At 48.6% G+C, this 12,852-nt stretch overlaps 1 pseudogene; it reads right to left on the bottom strand.

The window, feature by feature from the left end:
• Window positions 1–8,282: 8,282 nt before the first annotated feature.
• On the bottom strand, window positions 8,283–8,391 carry LOC137353247 (U2 spliceosomal RNA; annotated as a pseudogene).
• Window positions 8,392–12,852: the final 4,461 nt, after the last annotated feature.

The raw sequence follows: 12,852 nt of genomic DNA, 5'->3' as shown, positions 1-12,852 counted from the left end.
GCACCATGTTCAAGCCACAAATTGATCCTCCCTATCTTCCTAATTCTACTCTCGCTCGCATGTGTAATCCAGTGGTTACTACTCTCGATGTCCTACTCATTAACGCCCTCCCTATCTACTGAAAATCTGACCCCAGGACCTCAATACCTGCCTTTGCTGTGTCATTGGTACCAACGTGCACCACAACATCTGGCTCTGTCCCTTCCCCCTGCAGAATATTCTGCACCCTCTCCGTGATGTCCTGTATCCTGGCACCGGGGAGACATCCTGCTCCCTCCTGTACAGTCCCATGTCCATGGTTGCCATTGTCTGAACTGCACTCCTTCAAAGTGTCGTCACTCCCAGCAGTCTCCAAAGCTGAGTACTGGATTGTGAGTAGCACACATCCCGAAGACTCCTGCACTTCCTGCCTCTTCCTAATCTTCCGGATGGCCACCCACCTACTATCCTGAACTCCGACTGCCTGTGGGGTGACCAGCTCCTGGAACATACAATCCAGGAAACTCTCCTGCTCCCTGATGCTCCGCAGTGATTCCAGCTGCCCCACAAGCTCGGAAATCCTGAGATCGAGCTGAAGCAGCTGGAGACACGTCATACACGCATGGTCACCCAAGACACAGGAAGTATCCACCTGGCTCAGGAATTGCAAACAACAGGTCGCAGCTGCTTATCCATGATCTAAAAAATCCTCTGTACCCCTTTTGAACAATCTATTTAATACCCTGTCTAAACGATCAATTGTAATTACTACCTCTAGTCCTGCTCTGTGCTTATACTCTTATTACAACATCTACTGTTACACTACCCTGATTATATGTTTTAATTTCCCAGCTCCAAATTTGAACCAGTATCCTCCCTGCGGGTCTCTCTTTCTCTCTTTCTGTCTCTCTTTCTGTCTCTCTCTCTCTCTCTATATATCTTGCTCTATAATATATTATAAAATCTGCCTTAGTTTTTAAGTGAAGGCTCTGACTATCATTTTCCAATTGTCTCTGGTAACTGACATGGTGCCAGAGTACTGGACGACTGCAGCATTGTTTAAATATAGAGGAAGGGATAGTCCAGATAATTACAGGCCAGTCAGCCTGACCTAAGTGGTGGGCAAATTATTGGATAAATCTCTGAGAGGCAGTATAAATCGTCATTTAGAAAGGTAGGAATTAATAAAGGACAATCAGTATGGATTTGGTAAGCGAAGGTTGTGTTTGACTAACTTGTTTGAATTTTTTGCGCAGGTGACAAAAAGGTTGATGAGGGTAGCATGTTTGATGTAGTGTACATGGATTTTAGCAAGGCTTTGGACAAGGTTCCACATGAGAGACTGTCAGAAAATTGAAAGCTCATGGGGTCCAAGGGAAACTGGCAAGTTGGATGCAAAACTTTTTAGCGGCAGAAAGCAAAGAGTTATGGTCGATGGGTATTTTTTTTATTGGAATGTATTTTTTCACTAGGGTTCACCCGGGCTCAATACTGGGTCCCTTGTTGCTCGTGCTCCATGTCAATGATTTCGATTTCAACGACGGGGCGTGATTAAGAAGTTTACAGATGATGTGAAAATTGTCCGTGCGGTTGACAGCTGGAGAGAAGCAGCGGGAGCAGAGCGGAGATTTAAAAAGCACGCCAAAAGATCAGAGGCTGGAAAAAAAAGCTGTGGGAGCAGAGCAGAAATTCAGATTCCAAATCAAAAATTGAAAATTGGCGTCACATTCAACAGAGAGTGCGGGGAGACAGAAAGCCAGCCGGGGTGAGTATACCGATAAGCTTTTAATTTAATCTAAATTTAATCTAGGTTTCTGGGGAAGATGGGACCTGCACAAGCGGGACGGTCTACATCTGAACCAGAGGGGGACTAACATCCTTGCTGGCGGGTTTGCTAGTGCTGTTGGAAGGAGTTTAAACTAATTTGGCAGGAAAGCAAAGAGTTATGGTCGATGGGTATTTTTTTTATTGGAATGTATTTTTTCACTAGGGTTCACCCGGGCTCAATACTGGGTCCCTTGTTGCTCGTGCTCCATGTCAATGATTTCGATTTCAACGACGGGGCGTGATTAAGAAGTTTACAGATGATGTGAAAATTTTCCGTGCGGTTGACAGCTGGAGAGAAGCAGCGGGAGCAGAGCGGAGATTTAAAAAGCACGCCAAAAGATCAGAGGCTGGGAAAAAAAGCTGTGGGAGCAGAGCAGAAATTCAGATTCCAAATCAAAAATTGAAAATTGGCGTCACATTCAACAGAGAGTGCGGGGAGACAGAAAGCCAGCCGGGGTGAGTATACCGATAAGCTTTTAATTTAATCTAAATTTAATCTAAGTTTCTGGGGAAGATGGGACCTGCACAAGCGGGACGGTCTACATCTGAACCAGAGGGGGACTAACATCCTTGCTGGCGGGTTTGCTAGTGCTGTTGGAAGGAGTTTAAACTAATTTGGCAGGGGAAGGGATGCAGACTCCTAGCAGAATAGGGACACAGCTAAACACAGGAAAGCAAACAAGTCAGAGGAAATACAGTGGAAGTAAATTTCAAGGGAGTAAGACCAGGATGGATGGCCTCTACTTTAATACTAGGAGTATTACAGGTAAAATGGATGAGTTAAGGTCAAGGATTGACATGTGGAATTGTAATATAGTAGCCATCATGGAGACATGGTTGAGGGAGGGGCAGGATTGGCAGCTCAATATCCCAGGATATAGAATCTTCAGGTGAGACAGAGGAGGGGGTAAAAGAGGAGGGGGCATTGCAATATTAGTTAAGGAATCAGTTACTACAGTAAGGAGAGATGATATCTTGGAGGGGGCATCAAATGAAGCTTTATGGGTAGAGTTTAGGAATAAAAAAATGGACAGCCACATTGCTAGGTGTTTATTATAGACCCCCAGATAATCAGCGGGAAATTGAGGAGCAAATATATGTGCAATTTGCAGAGGTGTGTCAAAATAATAATAGGATAATTATATTAGGTGATTTCAACTTTCCCAACATTAATTGGGATAGTCATCGTATTAAGGGCTTAGATGGAGAGGAGTTCTTAAAATGTATACAGGAGAACATTTTAGCTCAATATGTTTTTTTTTTATTTCCAAAATATACTTTATTCATAAAAATCTGTAAAAATTACATTGCCAAACAGTTTCCAAACAGCACCAAAAAATACAAACATTGCAAGGGAGATCAGTTTCCTTCAATACTGTCATGAGTTTCTTCCCAACCCTTCCGTTTCACAATTGTCATGTCAATTACAGTTTTACATTTACAGCAATTCAGAATATTAACGATACAGTTCGAGGGGTTTCCCATGGATCCAGCCCCTCAGTCCAGCTTGGTGGGGGAACCTTACACTGTGGTCTTTCCCCATTGAGCCTTTGCTGCGGCTGCCCCAAGCTTTAGTGCGTCCCTCAGCACGTAGTCCTGGACCTTGGAATGTGCCAGTCTGCAACATTCGGTGGTGGACAACTCTTTGCGCTGGAAGACCAGCAAGTTTCGGGCAGACCAAAGGGCGTCTTTCACCGAATTGATAGTCCTCCAGCAGCAGTTGATGTTTGTCTCGGTGTGCGTCCCTGGGAACAGCCCGTAGAGCACAGACTCCTGTGTTGCAGAGCTGCTTGGGATGAACCTTGACAAAAACCACTGCATCTCTTTCCACACCTGCTTTGCAAAGGCACATTCCAGGAGGAGGTGGGCGACCGTCTCTTCCCCACCACAGCCAACGCGGGGGCACTGTGCGGAGGGGGCGAGACTTCGGGTGTGCATGAAGGATCTGACGGGGAGGGCCCTTCTCACCACCAGCCAAGCTACGTCTTGGTGCTTGTTTGAAAGTTCTGGTGATGAGGCATTCCGCCAAATGACTTTGACGGTCTGCTCGGGGAACCATCCGACAGGATCCACGGTTTCCTTTTCCCGTAGGGCCTTGAGGACATTCCGTGCAGACCACTGCCTGATGGACCGGTGGTCAAAGGTGTTTTCCCGCAGAAACTGCTCCACGAAGGATAGGTGGTACGGCGCCGCCCAACCGCATGGTGCGTTCCGCAGCAATGTGACCAGGCCCATCCTTCGCAACACCGGGGACAGATAGAACCTCAGCACATAGTGACACTTGGAGTTTGCGTACTGGGGATCTACACATAACTTGATGCAGCCGCACACGAAGGTGGTCATCAGGATGAGGGCCACGTTGGGTACATTTTTCCCGCCCATGTCCAGAGATTTGAACATCGTGTCCCTCCGGACCCGGTCCATTTTAGATCCCCAGACGAAGCGGAAAATGGCTCGGGTGACTGCCACGGCGCAGGAGTGGGGTATGGGCCAGACCTGCGCCACGTAGAGCAACAACGTGAGCGCCTCGCACCTGATGACCAGGTTCTTACCCACAATGGAGAGAGATCGCTGTCCCCACATGCCCAACTTTTGTCGTACCTTGGCTACTCGCTCCTCCCATGTTTTGGTGCACGCCCCGGCACTTCCGAACCATTTCCCCAGCACCTTCAGGTAATCTGACCTGACGGTGAAGGGGACAAAGGATCGGTCAGCCCAGTTCCCAAAGAACATGGCCTCGCTCTTGCCGTGGTTAACTTTGGCTCCCGAGGCCAGTTCGAACTGGTCGCAGATGCTCATCAGTCTGCGCACGGACAGCGGATCTGAGCAGAAGACGGCGACGTCATCCATGTACAGGGAGGTTTTGACCTGAGTGCCTCCGCTGCCTGGGATTGTCACCCCTCTTATGCTCGCATCCTTCCTAATAGACTCAGCAAAGGGTTCAATACAGCAAACAAACAAGACCGGGGACAGAGGACAGCCCTGTCTGACTCCAGATTTGATCGGGAAACATTCAGATTCCCACCCGTTGATTGACACTGCGCTACTGATGTTTGTGTAGAGCAGTTGGATCCAATTGCAGATTCCCTCCCCAAACCCCATTTTGGAAAGCACGTCCATCATGTAGGTGTGCGATATCCTGTCAAAAGCCTTCTCCTGGTCCAGGCTGATGAGGCAGGTGTCCACCCTCCTGTCCCGTACGTAGGCGATCGTATCCCTGAGTAGCGCGAGACTATCAGAGATCTTCCTGCCGGGTACAGTACAGGTCTGATCGGGGTGAATCACCAACTCCAGAGCAGACTTGACTCGACTGGCTATGACTTTGGACAGAATCTTGTAATCAACATTAAGCAGTGAGATGGGCCGCCAATTTCTGATTTCTGCCCTCTCCCCCTTCTGCTTGTAAATGAGGGTGATGATGCCTTTTCTCATGGTCTCTGACATGCTGCCGGCCAGGAGCATACTCTCGTATACTTCCAGCAGGTCCGGGCCGACCCAGTCCCACAGGGCCGAGTACAACTCGACCGGTAAGCCGTCGCTCCCGGGGGTTTTACTCGTCTCGAAAGACTCGACGGCCTTTGTCAGCTCGTCCAGAATTAGCGGCTTGTCCAGTCTCTCCCTCCTGCTGTCATCTAGGACCTCTGTGATAGATGACAGGAAGGACTGGGAGGCTCTGCTGTCTGTGGGCTTCGCGTCATACAGCCCAGCATAAAAGAATTTGCTGATCCTTAGTATGTCGGACTGCGAAGACGTTACCGAGCCATCTTCTTCCTTCAGGCTGCTGATAACAGAGCTCTCTCTGTGTACCTTTTGGAAGAAGTAACGCGAGCACGTCTCATCCTGCTCGATGGAGCGGACTCTGGACCGGAAAATGATCTTGGAGGCCTCCTTGGCAAAGAGCGAGGCCTGCTGGCTCTTCACCTCTTGGAGGTCCTCCTTGACCTCGACCCCCATTGACTGCAACCGGAGTAGATTTTGCATAATTTTCTGGAGTCGGGACAGTTCCCTCTGTCTCTCTCTCGCCTTCTGAACACCTTTGTGGATGAAGAACCTCTTGATGTTCTCCTTTATCGCTTCCCACCAGTGAACTGGAGACTCAAAGAGGGGTTTCACGGTCCTCCAACCTTTGTAATCCCTTTTGAGTTCCTCAACGTTCTCTGGGGTCAGCAGTGTCGCATTGAGCTTCCACGTCCCTCTGCCAACCCGCTGGTCGTCCTGTAAGTGACAGTCGGCCAGTAAGAGGCAGTGGTCGGAGAAGAACACCGGCTTGACGTCGGTGGATCCGACCGTGACAGCACGGGACACAAACAGGAAGTCAATCCTGGAACGGGCAGACCCGTCCGATCTTGACCATGTGTATCTGCGCTGCGCTCCGTCTGCAGGTTTGCTGAAGACGTCGTGCAGTTTGGCATCTTTAACTGTTTCTATTAGGAATCTGGACGTAGCGTCCAGTTTGCTGTCGTCACTGCCGGATCGTCCAGCCGCATCGATGATGCAGTTGAAGTCACCGCCTAGGATGACCGGCCTGGACGTCGCCAGCAGCAGTGGGAGCTGCTGGAAGACGGTCAGCCGCTCGCTGCGTTGTACTGGGGCGTACACGTTGATCAACCGGAGCGGAGCGTTGTTGTACATCACGTCTGCTACGAGGAGGCGGCCGCCCACCACCTCCTTAACTTCGGAGATGGTGAAGTTACCTCCCCGCAGCAGAATACCCAGGCCGGAGGAACGGCAGTCATTACCCCCCGACCAGATCGATGGCCCGTGGGACCACCATCGCGACCACTGCCTGTAGGTGCTGAGGTGTGGTATTCCACACTCCTGCAGAAACAGTAGGTCAGCTTTGACCTTGGCAAGGTAATCCAAGGTTGAAACACATCGCGTAGTAGATTTAATGCTACGCACATTAATGGAAGCAATTCTTACACCCATTTTTTACTAAAAATTAGTTGTTGCTTCCCATACCATTTGTCCTCGCTAGTCCCAGTCCTTCCCCTTCGGGATGTTCCTGCATACCCATCGTATGCGCAAGCAGTTTCACGTTGGTTGGGCTCAGAAACCCCTCCTGATTTTTCATGCAGGGTTTGTGCCGCTCAGGTGACATCGGGGGGGTCTTGTAGGCAGAGAGGATTGGGTTGTCCTCAGCTGCTTCCATCTGTTCCTCCTCGAAAACATCACAGCTCCCGGTCTCCCGGAGCTCAGGCGCGCCAGACGTGTCTTTGCTCCCGGTGTCGCAGAGCTGAGATGCGTTGGCCACTTCGTTACGTGTGGGGCATTGGGGTTGGGGCACGCTGGGCCCATCACAGCTTCCAGTGCCCGGGGGCTGGGATGCTTTATCATCCATCTCGGAGTTCTGCCGCCTCTTTTGAAGGGGCTGTCGTTCCAGCATTTCCCCGTCCAGTGAAGAGGAGTTGTTGCAGTCTGATTCAGAAGAGAGCCTCCTCTTGCCACTCGTTTGGGTGGTGGCTTTGGGATGTTTTTTCTTTGTGGTTTTCCTCTGGACCACTTGCCACTGACCTGTTTGTCCATCTGCTGCCTCCTCCTCCATTGATTCTGTCTGTGGAGGAGGGGTTTCCGGGCGCTGGGTAGGTGCTGGGTCGTTGGTTTCAGCCGCCTCCCCTTCCTTCTCAGGTTGATGTTCCTCACTGCGGAGAAGGTTGCTGGTCTCCTTTCGAACAGCGGACGCCTTCGTCGAACCTTCTCCCGGCCTTTCCTTGGACCTTGCCGCCTGAGCATAGCTGAGGCAACGTTTGGGACAAGTCTTGTAGAGATGGCCTGCCGCACCGCACAAGTTGCAACACTTAGTCTGCTTACAGTCCTTGGTCTGATGGCCTTCATCCTTGCAGTTCTTGCAAACAACCGTGCTGCAGTTGGCTGCCATGTGACCAGATTTGCCACAGGTGCGGCAAACTCTGGGCTGCCCAGCGTAGACCAAGAAGCCTCGACTTCCCCCGATAGCGAAGCTGGAGGGAGGGTGGATGATGGCTCCACTGGGATCTACCTTCAAGGTCACCTTGACCTGCCGCTTGCTGGTCCAGATCCCAAAGGGGTCCTTGACATCAGTGCTGCTGCCGGCCACCTCGACGTACCTGGCGAGAAAGGTGAGTACATCCACCACCGGAACATGGGGGTTGTGGAGGTGAATGGTCACCACCCGGTCCCGTTGTGACGGAAGCGTGAAGAGCGGCTCCGCTGTGAGGATCGACAGTGGCGCCCGGTCCCCCTTCTCCTTGAACGCCTTCAGGAACTTGATGCATCCCGCCACGTTCCGGAACGTCACGTCGAAGTATCCACTGCTGGGGAAATCCTGCAGGCAGAAGACGTCCGTCGCTTGAAATCCGCAGCAATCGAAGAGAATTTTCTTGATGAAGAAGGTGCGATCGAACGGTGCATCTCCTTCCTTGTCCTTCACAACCACCCGAACGGTGTTGCGCACTCCCTGGCCCGAAGCTCAAAAATTGGTTATAGCCATTTTACTCAAAGCTTCCCCAGGATCAAAAGGAAATGATCATGGTCTCTTCTCAATCAAATAAGCACTGATAAGAACAGATACTGCACTTGATCTGAGCCAAAAGGCCAAGAAGCAATCCACAGATACTTGCTAGAAAATGTAGAGGATCCAACAAGGGAAGGTGCAGTGCTGGACCTAATTCTGGGGAATGAAGCCGGACAGGTGGTTGATGTGTTGGTGGGGGCACATTTTGGTGATAGCGACCACAACATGGTACAATTTAAGCTTGTTATGGAGAAAGAAATAGACAAGTTGCAAAAAAAGGTTTTGGATTGGGGGAGAGCGAATTTTAGTAAAATAAGTTAGGATCTGGCCAAGGTAGACTGGAAAGAGTTACTTGTCGGGAAATCTACAGAAGAGCAGTGGGGGGCATCCAAAAAGGATATGGGGAGGGTACAGGCCCAACATGTTCCCTCTAGGGTAATAGGTAGGAGCAACAAGCCCAGAGAACCATGGATGACCAGAAACAGTCAGGATACAATGAGTAGGAAAAGAGAGGCTTTTAGCAAATATAAGGAGAGCAAATCAACAGAAGCATTAGTGGAGTACAGAAAGTGTAGTTTGGAGCTTAAGAAAGCAATTAGGAGAGCAAAGAGGGGACATGAGAAAGCTCTGGCTGGTAAAAGTAGGGAAAATCCCAAGATTTTCTATCAGTATATCAATGGGAAGAGGATAACCAGGGAAAGAGTAGGACCCATTAGGGATCAAAGGGGAAATCTGTGGGTGGAGCCAGAGGACATTGGTAGGGTGTTGAATGAATATTTCACATCTGTCTTCATCCAAGAGAATGAGGAAGTAGATATGGAACTCAGAGAGAGAGACTGTGAGGTTCTTGAGCAAATTTTCAGAGGGAGTGACAATGTATTGGAGGTTTTGGCAGGCTTAAAAGTGGACAAATCTCCAGGTCCGGACGTTTTGTGGCCCAGGATGCTGTGGGAGGCGAGGGTGAAGATTACAGGGGCTCTGACCCTAATTTTTACTTCCTCTCTGGCCACCGGGGAGGTGCCAGAGGACTGGAGAACAGCTAATGTGGTCCCACTATTTAAGAAAGGTTGTAGAGATAAGCCAGGGAACTACATACCAGTGAGTCTCATGTCAGTGGTAGGGAAACTATTGGAGAAAATTCTGAAGGAGAGAATCTATCTCCACTTGGACAGGCAAAATTTGATTAGGAATAGTCAGCATGGCTTTGTCAGAGGGAGGTCAGGCCTAACAAATTTGATAGAATTTTTTGAGCATGTGATCAGGTGTGTAGATGAGGGTAGTGCAGTTGATGTAGTCGACATGGATTTCAGAAAAACCTTTGACAAGTTCCCACATGGGAGACTTATCAACAAAGCAAATGCTCATGGTATAAAGCGTAACTTGATAAGGTGGATTCAAAACTGACTTAGCTGTAGGAGACAGAGAGTGATGACAGACGGCTGTTTTAATGACTGGAAGCCAGTGTCCAGTGGCATACCACAGGGATCTGTGCTGGGTCCCCTATTGTTTGTCATTTATATAAACGACATAGATGACTATGTGGGGAGTAGGATCAGTAAGTTTGCGGAAGACACAAAGATTGGCCGAGTGGTTGACAGTGAGGTTGATTGTCTTGGGTTACAGGAAGATACAGATGGGATGGTCAAATGGGCAGAAAAGTGGCAGATGGAATTTAACCCTGAAAAGTGTGAGGTGATACACTTTGGAAGGAGTAATGTGACACGGAAGTATTCAATGAATGACACTGGGAAGTTCCGAGGAACAAAGGGACCTTGGTGTGTTTGTCCATAGATCCCTGAAGGCAGAAGGGCAGGTTAATGGGACACTTGCCTTTATCAATCGAGGCATAGATTACAAAAGCAAGGAGGTCATGTTGGAGTTGTATAGAACTTTGGTAAGGCCACATTTGGAGTACTGTGTGCAATTCTGGTCGCCACATTATAGGAAGGATGTGATTGCACTGGAGGGAGTGCAGAGGCGATTCACCAGGATGGTGCCTGGGATGGAACATTTAAGCTATGAAGAGAGGTTGGATAGGCTTGGGTTGTTTTCGCTGGAGCAGAGAAGACTGAGGGGTGACCTGATCAAGGTGTACAAGATTATGAGGGGCATGGAGAGGGTGGATAGGGAGCTGCTGTTCCCCCTAGTTGAAGGGTCAGTTACGAGGGGACACAAGTTTAAGGTGAGTGGCAGGAGGTTTAAGGGGGATTTGAGGAAGAACTTTTTTACCCAGAGAGTGGTGACAGTCTGGAATGCACTGCCTGGGAGGGTGGTATTGGCGGGTTGCCTCACATCCTTTAAAAGGTACCTGGATGAGCATTTGGCACATCTTAACATTCAAGGCTATGAGCCAAGTGCTGGCAAATGGGATTAGGTAGATAGGTCAGGTGTCTTTAATGCATCGGTGCAGACTCGATGGGCCGAAGGGCCTCGTCTGGGCTGTGTAGTCTGTGATTCTGTGATTCTGAAATTAATCCAATAACAATGAGACTTTATCCATTCATTAGCATTCATTGTCTGAAGACTGGCATCTGTGATGCTGGGAACCTCAGGAGGAGGCCAAGATGCATCATCCACTTGGCACTTCTGGCTGAAGATGTTTGCAAATGCTTCATCCTTGTCTTTTGCACTGATGTGTTGGGCTCCTCCATCATTCAGGATGGGGATATTGGTGAAGCCTCCTCCTTTGGTTAGTTGTTTAATTGTCCACCATCATTCGCGACTGCATGTGGCAGGACTGCAAAGCTTTGATCTGAACAGTTGGTTGTGGGATCGCTTAGCTCTGTCTCGAGCACAGTTCACAGTACATCCAAGTTTTGTCAGCTGCACATTTTAAAATTGTGCCCTGTACTCCTAAGTGCAATTCATGAATAGAAATCACAAAAAGCAATGGAATGAGTACCTGTCCCTGGGGAACACCACTGTTTTCTTTCCTCCATCAAAAAAAAAACAACTGTTCACCAACATCTCGGTTTTCTCTCACTTATCCAATTTTATAGACACCCCCCTGCAGACAGACAGGCAGACAGATAGACAGACAGATAGGGAGGCAGGCGCTCCAGCAGACAGACAGACACTCAGGGAGGCAAGTGGTCCCGCAGACAGGCAGACGGCTAAACAGATATTGGATAATTGTATATTGTAACCTGTGGAATTGGTGTATTTGGATTTTCAGAAGGCTTTCAACAAGGTCCCACACAGGAGGTTAGAAAACAAAATTAGAGCATATGGGAATTGGGGGTAATATATTGGCATGGATTGCGAATTGGTTAATGGGCAGAAAACAGAGAGTAGGAATAATTGGATCATTCTCAGGATGGCAGGCTGTTACTAGTGGGGTATCGCAAAGATCAGAGCTTGGGCCACAGCTGTTCACAATCCATATTCATGATTTGGATATGTGGGCCAAATGTAATATTTCCAAATTTGCTGCTGGCACAAAACTAGGTGTGAATGTAAGTTGTGAGGAGGATGCAAAAAGGCTGCAATGGAATTTGGAGAGGCTAAGTGAATGGGAAAGAACATGGCAGTCTGAATATAATGTGAATAAGTGTGAAATGATCCACTTTGGTAGAAAAAACAGAAAGGCAGAGTATTTGGCGAGGCGGTGGTGTATTGACCTAGGTACCGGAAATGACAACGGCAAACCCAGCCCTGTCAACCCTGCAAAATCCTCTTTATGAACATTCGGGGGCTTGTGCCAAAATTGGGAGAGCTGTCCCACAGATGCCAGTCAAGCAGCAGCCTGTCATAGTCACATTCACGGAATCATAGGTCCCAGACACCACCATCACCATCCCTGAGTATGTCCTGTCCCACCGGGAGGACAGACCCAGCAGAGGTGGTCACACAGGCCTCATACCTTCGTAGTTTCCTTTCCTAAGATTCAGGACCTTAGTCTCAGAATCAACCATGTCACTCTCCATCTTGATGAAGAATTCTATCATATTATGGTCGCTCATCCCCAAGGGGACTCGCACAACTAGATTGTCAATTATACCTCTTTCATTATGTAATACCCAGTCTAGGATGGCCTGTTCTCTAGTTGGTTCCTCAACATATTAGTCCAGAAAACCATCCCGTATACACTCCAAGAATTCCTCCTCTACGGTATTGTGACTAATTTGATTTGCCCAATCTTTTTTCAGATTAAAGTCAACCGTAATTACAGATGTTCCTTTATAACATGCATCTCTAATTTCCTGTTTAATGCTTTTCCCAACATCACCACTACAGTTTGGGGGGTCTATATACAATCCCCACTAATATTTTTTGCCCCTTAGTGTTTCTCAGCTCTACCCATACAGATTCCATATCATCAGAACTAATATCTTTCCTCACTATTCTGTTAATTTCCTCTTTAACCAGCAATGCAACTCCACCACCTCTTGCTTTTTGTCTGTCCTTCTTAAATACTGAATACCCCTGGATGTTCATTTCCCATCCCTGGTCACCTTGCAGCCATGTCTCTGTAATCCTGACTATATCATACCCATTTACATCTTCTGTAATCTTTCCAATGCCGTCCCATCTTTCCTCAAGTTCGGCGCCCA

This window comes from Heterodontus francisci, chromosome 40 (genome assembly GCF_036365525.1).
Source record: "Heterodontus francisci isolate sHetFra1 chromosome 40, sHetFra1.hap1, whole genome shotgun sequence".
NCBI classification, from domain to species: Eukaryota; Metazoa; Chordata; class Chondrichthyes; order Heterodontiformes; family Heterodontidae; genus Heterodontus; species Heterodontus francisci.
Note: the sequence above shows the minus strand (reverse complement) of the source record. Positions and strands in the feature narration are given on the sequence as shown.